Source organism: Danio rerio, chromosome 17, assembly GCF_052040795.2.
Source record: "Danio rerio strain M-AB ecotype USA chromosome 17, GRCz13ab, whole genome shotgun sequence".
Classification (NCBI taxonomy): Eukaryota; Metazoa; Chordata; class Actinopteri; order Cypriniformes; family Danionidae; genus Danio; species Danio rerio.
The window spans coordinates 28,353,478-28,365,648 of record NC_141037.1 but is presented as its reverse complement, the minus strand read 5'-3'; the positions used below and the strand labels follow the sequence as shown (position 1 = coordinate 28,365,648).

At 36.0% G+C, this 12,171-nt stretch overlaps 1 long non-coding RNA gene across 2 annotated transcripts in view; it reads left to right on the top strand.

The window, feature by feature from the left end:
• Nucleotides 1-12,171, top strand: part of LOC141378575 (uncharacterized) — a 19,476-nt gene extending 7,305 nt beyond the window's left edge. The window contains exons 2-3 of one of the 2 annotated variants that reach the window (XR_015513432.1): nt 5,997-6,078; nt 11,465-12,171. This is a non-coding gene — a long non-coding RNA (uncharacterized LOC141378575). The remainder of the gene's footprint in view (nt 1-5,996; nt 6,079-11,464) is intronic. The other variant, XR_015513433.1, reaches the window with a different exon arrangement.

Sequence of the window (12,171 nt, the reverse complement as noted above, 5' to 3'; positions counted from 1 at the left end):
TATTTATGCTTTTAAACTTTGGTAACTTTTGGTGTTGAACATTTTACTCTGAAGGTTAGCAAACCTGTCTTTTATTGATGTTTTTAGACTTTGAAACAAAATTGTATAATAAATTATACATGCATATATATTAAGCTCATATAGGAACTTGATCTCTGCTCCAAACATTTTCATAGGTAAAATACCTTCCATTGAAATTTTTAGTGGTTTAAATAATAAATTCTTTCTGAGATAGTCATGTAGTATGGCATACAAAACTAATTAATGAGCTGCACTGGGAAAAAAAACGCTGGGTTCCACACAATCGATTTGTGTTGGGACAACCTGAAGGAACTAAGTTAACTTATTAGTTTCTACAAATTTAAGTGGATTGAATGTAAAGCTATTAAGTTGTCCCAAAAAGCATAAGAATTGTGTTGTTTCAGCTCATTTTAAACAAGTAGTTTAACCTTTTTTGTGTGACAGTACTAAATGATTTGTACACTGTAAAACCCAAAAAGTTAAGGCAACTCAACCCATTTGAGGAAACCGATTGCAACAAACCATTTAAGTTTAAAAGCTAATCCTAATAAGTACTGTGAACTTAATCCATTTAAGTAAATGAAGCAATTTGAGCAGAGTAAAACCCAATAAATGAAGAGAACTCAAACCAACTGAGTACTGGAAAACTTAATAAGTTAAGGCAACTCAAACTATTTTAGGAGATCGATTTGAGGAAACCGATACAAACCATTCGAGTAAAAAAAAATCTATATGAGTACTGTGAACTTACTTCATTTAAGTTGAAGTAATGAGGTTAATTAACTCATTACCTTCAACACTGAGTTCAAAACTCTTTTTAAATGAGTAGAATTAACTTTCAGTCAATTTTGAGTTGACTACACTCATTTCATTTGATAAAGTTGACTGTTGGGTTTTACAGTGTATAACTTGACTGTGTGTGGGTCAAAAACAAGATATCCCAATTTAAATGTCAAATTAACCAAAACAATATTTTATACACATAGAAAGCATATTAAATGCCAAGTAAGGTGTCTCAAAGCAAAGTGGAAAGTAGAGGAAAAACATTGCTGAAAAAATGCATCGTTATTCGGTAAACAGAACTATATTTATGTCAAAAAGCATAAACTGTAAAACAATATAAGATCAATTAGTCATGACAGCATATGTCTTTAGTTCATAGTAACATATTTAACTGGTAATCATGTTCTAAATTAATTATATAAGGTACGCAAGCTGTTTTAAGTCAGTTTAACCAAATTTAAGTTCAATGGACTCAAAAGGTTAACTTGATTCAGCTTAAAAATTTAAGGCAATCTGGATTTTTTACAGTGTACTTATTCTTGTGCGTGTACTTAGTTAAAATATATGTATATATAAATCATGCTACATATTAATAACTTGTGGCTGATGTGGAAAATTGAGTGGTTTGTTTAGTGTAAAAGTCCCTTTAATGCAAGTCTTTAAGTTAGTAATGTTTATGGCACCTTTCACAGACAAGAAGTCCTAAAATGTCTTACAGCAAAAAGCACAAAATCAAACGGATTATTAAAAGCAGTCCAAATACCACAAACATTTAATTCAATAACAGACAGGTAATTAAAAGATTGTCCAGTGAGGTGTGTCTTTAAGTGTTTTTCAGATTTCACAGAACTCGTAATTCTCAGTGTTGAAGGGAGAGAGAGAGAGAGAGAATTGCTCATCAAATGATTCTTTTTCAAAATGATTTGTGAAAAAACCCTATTGTTACTCACTGACATTTTGAATGTCTTCTGTAAATCATGCTATAATGTTTGAGAGCTTTTCATTTTACCACACAAAATGCACAAACAATTCAAGGTGTATTACACTTAATTACTTCATTATTTTAATGCCTGAAACACCTTTTTTATCTTTGACCACTGCAAAAAAGCCTCATGATTTACTAATTTATGTAATCAGAGAGCAAAAAAATTCCAGATTACCTGAAACTGACTTTAAACTGTTTAAGCTCACATATCGAAAACATACTAGACTCAATTAAATGTTTCTATATTTAAAAAAAAAATTTGTTTACATGCAGACTAAAATCATATATTAACAAATTTAATTGAACTTTGAGCTTTGATCTGATTTTGCACATATATATTCTCAGGTTACTCTTTTAAATTAAAACAAAGATCTAGTAAACTGAATTGCACAAGAAGAACTAACTGAGATGCTATATATGTGATTGAGCTGAGAAATGATGATGTGAATTAATCAACACACTCTTCCTTAAAACTTCCTCCTAGTCTGAAAGCAAGTGCTGTACAGTATGACCCAATGAAACTGACGGATGTTACTCAAGATGTTCTGAAAATGTATGACTGATGAGTGAAATGCTTAGATCAGAGCCCAGCACACACACATTGTGATGGTAAAATCGTAAAGGCGTGACCGGTGCTATCTATTGGACTTAGTTTCATTCTCACACACACACACACACACAAACATGGAGTAAAGCTGAAGTTTCTTACATTTGTCCTCGGGCTACACTGTGACTGTCGTAACTGAAGAATACTGAGTCCAAAAATATACACTGTCAGACCTGCAAGACACTTTTGTCTCATATTTCCTTTCAGGGATTTTGTGTGTATTTTAATGCTGTAACAGAAGAGCAGAAATGTGACACATTGTGTCAAAAGCAGTTTCCTCAAACAACAAAGCACAAAAAGGCTGAATTGTTTGAGCTCAGGAGAGCATAAGCTTATCTTTTTGGTTAATATGCTATTAATAACTGTCTAATTATGGGATTATTCAACTAGTGCTACTTAAGACGAAGTCAAGATAATAGCCATACATTATTTTGATTGTGTGTTTTGTCTGTTTGTTTATTTTGGCGTACACAACATGTTATTCACTTAAAATCAGGGACTTTTTTTCTCCCGAAATTATTAGATTAACCAAATTATACCAATACATAATTTATAATTAACTTAATATGTATTTATGTATTTATTACTGTATATTTATTTCTAATATCTGCTCTTTTATTGTGTTGTCTGGATGTCTATAAAATAATTATGATAAAATTAAATAAATAATTAAATAATTTAATGTAATTAAAATAAAATTAGTTTTCTAAATTGTACAATTACATGATCATTGTTTTCTAAGAAATTGTAAATCAATTGTACGGATATATACAAAATTATTTTTATTAAGTTAATTTAATTTATAATATTTATATCTACATATTTATTATTCAGTTAGGTATAATGAACCTTCCTGATTGTGATATAAAAATCATTAGTAGATATTCTTTCATCATATAATTGTACAGATACATTTTTAATTCATTTGGTGTATATTTATTAATCAGCTATTAATATATTTGTTAACCAGTGTTATGTGATAAACCCACTCTCTGATCATAATGTAAATATTTTTGATGGCTAATACATTATTTAAAGAAATTGTCTAGGAAATAAAATTGTCTACGACAGTGGTTCTTAAACTTTTTTCATCAAGTACCACCTCAGAAAAAAATAGTCTCTCTAAGTACCACCAAAATGAGCAGATTGGACTACAGTAGCGTAGTAGGCCCAGTAAAGCAGCTACAACTCTGCACAGTTAAAAAACGTGGCAGATTACCTCAGAAATATAGGCTATATGTCATTTATGGCATATTATATACATAATTTTTTAGCAATTTTGAAATGTGTGTAGCATGTACATGACATATTTCATTCCCCCGCATACCACTAAAAGGAAGCCTGCGTACCACTAGAGGTACACGTACACAGTTTGAGAACCACTGGTCTACGACATTATAAAGATAATGACTAGTGTAATTGTACAGATAGAGTAAGTGTACAGATACAATAAGTACTTTTTAGGGATTTAATATTTATTTATTAACCAGTTTGATACACTCTTATTTCCTACTCTTCATGTAAAAATCTTTATTTGGATATTATTTAATTATTATTAAAATCAGACATGTGAACTCATTTGAAAATAATAAAATTTATTTATTTTGGTAGCACTTTAGTTCAAGTACCAATACCCACTATTAACTGCTGATTAGCATGCCTAATAATATGATATTGGCTGTTTATTAGTACACTGTAAAAAATCCATTATTTTCTATTTTTTTTTTGGCAGCTGGGGTGCTGAAAAAATTTGCAAAACAACTGCCATTGAATTACAGACATTTAGCGCAAAATAATGGATGGTAAATTACAAAAAATATCCTTAAACTTTAATTTAAAAAGTGTGACCTTCATTTTTTTACCATTTTGTTTATAATAACAATTGTACAATAGCTAAAAAATAGCACCACAAAATGTAACACAAATCTTACAAGCTGGCTTGTACATATGCTAATTCTAGCTCTACATTCATGTGAGCTACAAGAGGTTAAAATACCAATTTTACTGTTAATTTACTGGGCACATTTTGCCCTGTGTAAAGAATTTACAGAAGTGGTGCTGCAAGTCAGCGCCAATACCCTAGTGGTAAAGTGCGCTGACATATAGCACTGATGTGCTCATGGTGAACAGAGTTTGATTCCCAGCTCGAGGTGTCTTGATGATTATTTCCCTGTCTCTGCTTCCCACATATTCTTGTCTCATCAAGGTGAAGAACCTCTTAAAACACATTTAAAAGAAGTTGTGCTGTAAAAACACGCTATGTGGCTGGCAACCCAGCTGCCAGTATTATTCTGTAAATTTACAATGAAATGTTTTACAGTGTATACATAAAAGAATGAGTTTGTCAACTTTGCTAATAAATGTGTAATAATGTGATTATTCATTTATTTGGACTTAAAGGGACCTATTATGCATTGTTTTACGAGATGTACAATAGGTTTCTGATGTGTTTAGAGTATGTATGTGAATTCTCAGCCAAAAATACCCCACACATAATTTTAGTATGACCCTTTAAAACTGCCCCTTTTAGGCTTTCATCCAAATTGTGCTGTTTTGGTGACTGTCGCTTTAAATTCATCTGAGCTTGTGCTCATAGTCTTAGTTTAACAGTGTTAAAACATTTTTATGGTGTATTAAAGCAGCATGCAAACACATGCTGCTGTTTTCCTGTTAGATTTTTACTAAAGAACTACAGAAATCCTCTCCATCTCTATAAGCTCTTATGAAGGACTGTAGTTTTCTGACTGGAAACTGTTTGCAAAACGGCATGGATGAGAAACACCTAATGAAAAGGGACAGAAAGAGCTTTCCCTTTGCGTGATAGGCATCTTTTCCTGCATGGGTTGAGATGTTCCCGTGGGACTGTGAGCTTTCCGTGCTTTCCAGGATTGTTACCACATTGGGAAGAGCAATAGAAACGAAACATGTCAGGACCCCGCATGCAAATGTTAACGCACATGCTTATTGTAAATAACCCCTGAAACAAGTCCAAACCTTCACCCTGCTACTCTCCGACACCTCTCTAACACACACACAAAGAGAAAATAATCCCCTCGTCACCTCCTAAAACTTATATGAAATTTGCAAGTGCTTTTGTTCTAACTTTGGAGAAACAGACACACACACACACACACACACACACACACACCTCTCGCTCACGTGTGCAACTCCAAATCTCTCTGCCAGTTTCACTCTACAAGTCGTGTCTTGTTGAACAGAAGAGAAAGAGAGAGAAAAGAGAGAGAGAGAGATTTTGACATTTTCATCACAAGTCTTTCTCCATTGACATAAATGTACTCATTGAAACAGCATTCAGTTGAAGCTTAGATTACTACTGATATCCTTCAAAAAATGCCCTTGTAACGATAAAGACTTCTACAAATATTGCTGGGTTTCACACAATCAATTTGTATTGGGACAACCTTAAGGACTTAAGATAGTTCATTAGTTCTTACAAATTTAAGTGACTTGAATATGAAACAATTAAGTTATCCCCAAAAATATTAAGAATTGTGCTGTTTAAGCTCATCTTAAATGAATAGTTTGACCAAACAGCAAAAATAATTTTTTAAAAGATTAACCTTTATTTTAATCAATCAGGGGTCGCCACAGCAGAATGAACCGCCAGCTTATCCAGCACGTTTTATGCAATGGATGCCCTTCCAGCTGCAACCTAACACTGGTAAACACCCATACACTTTCATTCACACACATATACTACAGACAGTTTAGCTTACACAATTCACCTACCGCATGCCTGTGGACTGTGGGGGAAACCAGAGCACCTGGAGAAACCCACACTAACATGTGGAGAACATACAAACTCCACACAGTAATGTGAGAGGCAACATCGCTACCCACTGCGCTGCCTCTTAACGCATATAAGGTGTTTTAATTTAAAAGTTTGTATTTTTGGTGTATTTTCTCCTCAAATTTAAATGTATTTTTATTAAAATATACTTTAAAAAACAGTGGTGGGAAAAGTTTTTTTTTACTTTTAAAAAGTGACTAACTGTGTTACTTTTTATGGAAGGAATGTGTTATATTACATTTGCATCCTTCTTTATAGTGGCTGGGTTTGGTTGTTTGTGATCATATCAAACTAACTGATATTTTTGACAAATAAGGCTTTTTTACTGCAAAGTGAGAGGTGAAGTAAATAAACTTCAAGCCGAAAGTGAAGTTGGTTAAACAGTGACACCTTCTACACACCTTCTGCTTTTTCTTGTTCACACAACTTTTAAAATCAACAGCTGCACTGACCTCAAATTGTTTGTCAGTAATACAAAAAACATTTAGTTTTGTTATCATAAGAGTATTAGTTTTCTGAAGAGGTGTACTACTCTGTAACAAAACTATTTAAGTTGTGCCAACTGACATTTTTTTGTTTGCAATACTGGAATGCCTGAAGTTGAGCGAACAAAAAAAAACAAAACTCAAAAGTCCTTCTTTCAGTTTTTCCTTGTGTACTCAATCTTTTTTCCACCTTCACTTGATAGGACAGTAGAGAGTAGTATAGTCAGGAAAGCGTGAGCTGATGAGAGAGGGGAAGGATCATAGGACTTCCATTGGCACTGACATGTACTCAACTTTTAAAAACATCAGTTGCACTGGCCTAAACTATCTGAAGTTGAGTGAACAAAAAACTCTTGTGGAAATTGGTACTAAAAATAATACATTATCAAAACAAACAAACATAGTTTAATAGACATACATTAACAAAACATTTAATAGACACAGAATAAGAAACAGGACAGGAGGTAAAACAACAATAACGGTAAACAAGACAAGGATCAAGTCATGGCAGGACAAACAGGGAAAATGCTTTCTAATGCTTCACATGTGAAGCATGCCTTCTTGTTTTTTTTTCAGTGGAACTATGTTTGTTTGTTCTGATAATTCTGCAGACAAAAAATGTTCAGTTGGGACAACTTTAAAAACTTATAGAGTAGTTTACGTCTATGTCTTTGGACTGTGGGGGAAACCGGAGCACCTGGAGGAAATCCACACGAACATGGGGAGAACATGCAAACTCCACACAGAAATGCCAAGGCACAGAAATGAATGCTGAGGCATTTAAGCCAGGGCTTGAACCAGCGACCTTCTTGCTGTAAGGCAACAGTGCTACTCACTGAGCCACCATGACGCCCAAATGTTTTTTTGTATTACTGACGAATAATTTTAGGTCAGTGCAGCTGAAGTTTTCAAAAGTAGAGTGAACAAGAGAAAGCAAAAGGAAATGAGGGTTATGTTTCTTTTTGTTGTACTAACTAAAACCATTTTACAGTGTAGCAGTGAATATTCTGAGTTTGCAGATTAATGATTTTATTCATCTTGAGGGTAATGAAGGATGCTGAATCTGTATTTGTGCAAATGAAATGAGTAAATACGTTCACTTTAATCTCTCAAACTCAATTCACACAGTTTTGCTCCAGTCCAATCAAACACAGCTGATCTAGAGTGTCTAGTAGTCTTGAACACCTTGATTAGTTGGATCAGCTGTGTTTGATTAAAGTTGGAGCAAAACTTTGCAGAGCTTCGGCCCTCCAGGAATTGAGTTTGAGACCTATGATCTAGAACAAGAATAAGTCTCATGTTTGTTGTGTGTACTGTACAGGGCTGCGGCCCTCAAGGAACTGTGTTCAACACCCCTGCATTAGATTATACTATTATTCAAATCTAGAGCTTATTTAACAAATAATTTACAATAACGGTCCATTAGTAGCCCAAATTTATATGTTATGAAAAAATTTTAAATATAAAGACAAATAAAAATATATTTAAAAATTTGTTGAAATTTTGTATGTTTTTTTTTTTACATTTTTCATGAATTTAAATAAAAACTTTATATTTCTAAAGGTTTTCAGTGAAATAAACATTATTTAATAAATATATCTGTTTATTAAGTCGTTTTTGTTCAAATGCATCGATATATATATATATATTACCTATAATAAATAAAAAAATATATATATTCATTTCTGTGTGGAGTTTGCATGTTCTCCCTGTGTTCTTGTGGGTTTTCTCCAAGTGCTCTGGTTTCCTCCACAAGTCCAAAGACATGCGCTATAGGTTAATTGAATAAACTAAGTTGGCCGTATAGTGTATGTGTGTGAAATGTGTATGGATGTTTTCCAGTACTGGGTTGCTGCTGGAAGGGCATCTACTGTGTAAAATATACTGTTCATTCCACTGTGGCGGCCCGTGATGAATAAAGCGACTCAAAAAATGAAATGAATGAATGAATAAAAATTGAGTGTACTCGTTTATGCTGAGCACAGTATTTTGCTGGAATAAAGACATTTTAAATTATTTTTAAAATTCATTTTATTTATATATTTATATTAATCCCTTTAAGAACTTATTTTTGAAACCAATGACCTGCCTAATTAACCTAATTTGTCCAGTTAACCTAATTTAACTAGTTTTTAAATGGAAATTTTAGGTTAAATACTGGTTACTTGCAGAATATTCATTTATTTTTCTTAGGCTTAGTCCTTTTATTCATCAGGGGTCGCCACAGCAGAATGACCTGCCAACTTATGTTCTACACAGCGGCTGCCCTTCCAGCTGCAACCCAGTACTGGGAAACATCTATAAACACACAAATCCAAGTGAACTCTGGGAAAACTCCACACAGAAACATCAACTGACCAACCCAGGACTCAAACCAGCGACTGTGTCGCCACTAACTTGTCTAGTTAACCTGTTTAAACTAGTTTTAAAATTGCAATTATAAGCTAAATACTATTTTATGCATAATATCTAGAAAAATATAATGTACAGTCATATTAGTTAAATATAATTTTTCTCTGTTAACCTGTCATGTTCGTGTCAAATCTGATCGATTTACAGCTTAAAACACTGTGATTGCCTCAAGGCCTTATGATATTTAAAAGTGATGATCACCTCTTTATTTGAATTTTTAGTGCCATAGTCAACCTTGTTACACTAGTGGCAAAAAAAGTGACCGCTATAGGAAATGATTGGGTATCCAGACTATTTTCTTCCATCTAACAGAAAACATCCCCATATACTGTAACCACCCAAACTCACTCACTCACTCACACTCACTCACTCACTCACTCACTCACTCACTCACTCACCAACACTCACTTTCACTCACTCACTCACTCACCCACACTCACTCACTCACTCACTCACACTCACTCACTCCCTCACTCACTCTCTCACTGACTCACTCTCTCACTCACTTACCCAAACTCATTCACTCACTCACACTCACTCACTCACCAACACTCACTTTCACTCACTCACTCACTCACTCACTCACTCACTCACTCACTCACTCACTCACTCACTCACACTCACTCACTCACTCACCCACACTCACTCACTCACACTCACTCACTCACTCTCTCACTCACTCACTCACACTCACTCACTCACTCACTCACTCGCTCACTTACTCACACTCACTCACTCACTCACTCACCCACACTCACTCACTCACTCACTCACTCACTCACCAACACTCACACTCACTCACACTCACTCACTCACTCACACTCACTCACCCACACTCACTCACCCACACTCACTCACTCACACTCACTCACTCTCTCACTCACTCTCACTCACTCACTAACTCACTCAATCACCCACACTCACTCACTCACACTCACTCACTCACCAACACTCACTCTCACTCACTCACACTCACTCACTCACTCACTCACTCACACTCACTCACTCACTCACTCACACTCACTCACTCACCAACACTCACACTCACTCACACTCACTCACTCACTCACTCACTCACACTTACTCACTCACTTACCCACACTCATTCACTCACTTACTCACACTCACTCACACTCACTCACTCACTCACTCACTCACACTCACTCACTCACCAATTCTCACTCACCCACCCACATTCACTCACTCACACTCACTCACCAACACTCACTCTCACTCACTCACTCACTCACTCACTCACACTCACTCACACACCCACACTCACTCACTCACACTCACTCACTCACTCACCAACACTCACTCACTCACTCACTCACACTCACTCACTCACAAACACTCACTCTCACTCACTCACTCACACTCACTCACTCACTCACTCACTCACCCAGACTCACTCACTCACGCACACTCACTCACCCACACTCACTCACTCACTCACTCACTCACACTCACTCACTCACTCACCAACACTCACTCTCACTCACTCACACTCACTCACTCACACTTACTCACTCACTCACTCACCCACACTCACTCACTCACTCACTCACCAACTCTCACTCACTCACCCACATTCACTCACTCACTCACTCACCAACACGCACTCTCACTCACTCACACTCACTCACTCAATCACCCACACTCACTCACTTACTCACACTCACTCACTCACCCACACTCACTCACTCACTCACACTCACTCACCAACACTCACTCACTCACACTCACTCACTCACCAACACTGCCTGACTCACTCACTCACTCACACTCACTCACTCACCCACACTCACTCACTCACTCACTCACTCACTCAATCACACTCACTCACTCACCAACACTCACTCACTCACTCTCTCACTCACTCACTCACTCACTCACTCACTCATTATTTGTATTTTCACTGCAGTAACTGTATGTTTAATTCTATAAATTCATGTTAAACACTACTTTAAGACATAAAAATATGTTGTTTTAATAATATTTTTTTTGAGTATGTGCTAATTTAACAGCCCGTAAAAACAGATTGGTCATTTTTGACAGGAAACACTAAAGTAAGGGGGGGAAGGTGAACACGTGAACACACGGAGGGTTTAACAGCATTTGGGAAATATTTTTTTCAAGAATTAAAATTTCGCAGGAGGGCCACTTTTACATTCAACTAAGTATACATGATAAGCAACAAGTGCAAAGTAGTATATATCCCATAGATTTTATGCTTCACTTTAATGAACAAATATAATTTCCTAATTCTTTCGGTGCAGACTGTATTTCTAAAGCTGCAGGTGTTTTTAACCCATGTCTCCAAATGCACCATAGTAACCGACTTCCTCTGTTTATTGCAGTTTTGCATCCTGAGGAATAAAGAAGATGTTAATCTAGAGAAGCTCCGGGATTAAAGCATGGATGTGAGTCATGGAGTGAAGGAATGCTGAATACACCTGCAGACACCTGCCGAAAAGCCCTAATGGCACATGTCAAACATCACGCCTGCCTGTGACGGGATGGGACGGGGAGAAGGAGGAACAGGGGTGAACATGGAGAGCGAGCGGAGGAGGCAGAAACAAGCAAAGGGTGCTGGTTTGTGCCCACAGCTACACAACAGGTTCAACCTGAACCCAGCGCTAACAAAGACTGTGATTACAAGGTGCTGAAAAAATGAAGGAAGAGACAAACAAACAGAAAGCAAATGAAACGGGGCCTTTTGTTTCACCGTGATGGCTTTTGAAAAGTCAGGGTTTATGGTGGAGAGCTGCGCCTGCGTGTCTGTCTGTACGTCCATCTCTCCGTACGGATTAACCTCTGTCAAGTAGCTGACAGGACGGTTAGCTCAAACAAACCATTACTGCATTAACACTCACCCAGACAGGTGACAATCCACACACGTTTGCTGAGCTCATCCCACAGACCTGGCCAAAATCACTGACCTGAAAGAAAAACTTGTGCAACTTTAGAATGAAAATAAAGTTGATGTTTCCTTTATTAACTGCATGATGTTAAACATAATATTCTCTTTTTCAGTGATATATAAATGTTGAGTATTTGTTGTGAA